General features: G+C 43.0%; 1 pseudogene; it reads left to right on the top strand.

Annotated features, from left to right (window-relative positions):
- The first annotated feature begins 205 nt into the window (after positions 1-205).
- LOC100345901 (exosome complex component CSL4 pseudogene) lies at positions 206-896 on the top strand (annotated as a pseudogene).
- Positions 897-1,701: the final 805 nt, after the last annotated feature.

Genomic DNA, 1,701 nt, shown 5'->3' with positions numbered 1-1,701 from the left:
ATTCCACATACAGTATCTGTGTAAGGCGATTTCCCGTAGAAGCAGCATTAATGATTTTTTGCTCTAGAATACCGTAGATCTCTCCTTAGAGCATCCACACCGTGCTTTTTTCCCCTGGGATTTAAACTTCATGTAACTTTTAGAAATTGCAGAGCAAAAATTTTGCTTGTCGCTGAACATCAATATAAAAATGCTTATTTAACTTATCAAAATGTATTTGTTGTAGTCATGGCGCCACCCGTAAGGTACTGCATCCCTGGCGAACGTCTGTGTAACTTGGAGGAAGGCAGCCCAGGCAGCGGCACCTATACACAGCACGGATACATCTTTTCTTCCCTCGCCGGCTGTCTAACGAAGACCAGCGAGAACGGCGTGCTCCCGGTAGTGTCTGTGATGAGAGAAGTGGAATCCCAATTACTTCCAGATGTGGGCTCTATTGTAACATGTAAGGTCTCCAGCATCAATTCACGTTTTGCCAGTCTACATCCTCTACGTGGGATCCACACCTCTTAAAAACTCTTTTCGAGGAACTATCCGGAAGGAAGATGTTCGAGCCACTGAAAAAGACAAGGTTGAAATATACAAGAGTTTCCGTCCAGGGGACATTGTCTGGCCAAAGTGATCTCTCTAGGTGACACCCAGTCCAACTACCTGCTGACCACAGCTGAAAATGAGCTGGGAGTGGTGGTGGCCCATAGTGAGTCAACTGTCCAGCTGGTTCCCATCAGCTGGTGTGAGATGCAGTGCCCTAAGACCCACACTAAGGAGTTCCGGAAAGTGGCCCGCGTGCAGCCTGAATTCTTGCAGACCAAGGAGGCCATGTTCAACCTCCTGAGGGCTCAGCTGTTTCTGAGAGCAAAGGTATGAAAACAGCACCCAGATGCATTGTCTATCGTCAAAGACCAGGGTCAGCCAGCAGCTGCCGGAGAAGACTCGACCAGGAAACTCATTGTGCAGATGAAGCCTTCCTGTGAGTAGATTTCCTTCCCCGAGTGATGACATTCCTCCTCCGGAGGCTCAGTAAACTGTGAGCTGTGGCCTGTGGGAAATAGCCTGTTCCTCCCGACAGTGTATCTGTTATAAATGTGTATATTTTGCTGTGATCAAGAAAAAAACAAAAAACGTATTTGTTGCCAAACTATGCCTTTTTTGTTAATTTTGTTCATATTTATCAGGATGACAAATCCATAGAATATATTTTTATGTTAAATTATGGTCTTCATATTAATCTTAAAATTTTGTGACGTGTCATCCCTTTTTATGTCCACAGTTTTAATATATTATTCTTAAACAACATTTTTTGTAACTTTACACTTTTTTGGTTATTTTATTTTAAATAAATTAAAAATTAATTTAAAAATGCAAAAAAAAAACTGTTGGATTATTTATTTTAGAAATTCCCCCCTTTGTGTTGGACTGCAAATTCAGTTTCTTTCAGCCTCTCACGACTAGGACTGAGAATGTATGCAGAAGTTCTGTGACAGTGCAGAAGGGAACCAGCTTGTCAGGATACCTTCTGAAAGGGAGCTAAGCAAGAGAAACCCTTTAACTTCTACACGCCCGTCCCAACATTCCACTGGCAGAGCTAAGGTTCTGGATTCTAGGGGTGGAGTTTTCCGATGTTGATGTAAACAGAACTGGTGTGCACACATACAAAGATGAATGTAATTACTCCTTTGGCTGGCCACCACCATTGCTTTC

The sequence above is a fragment of the Oryctolagus cuniculus genome, chromosome 19 (genome assembly GCF_964237555.1).
Source record: "Oryctolagus cuniculus chromosome 19, mOryCun1.1, whole genome shotgun sequence".
NCBI lineage: Eukaryota > Metazoa > Chordata > Mammalia > Lagomorpha > Leporidae > Oryctolagus > Oryctolagus cuniculus.
Note: the sequence above shows the minus strand (reverse complement) of the source record. Positions and strands in the feature narration are given on the sequence as shown.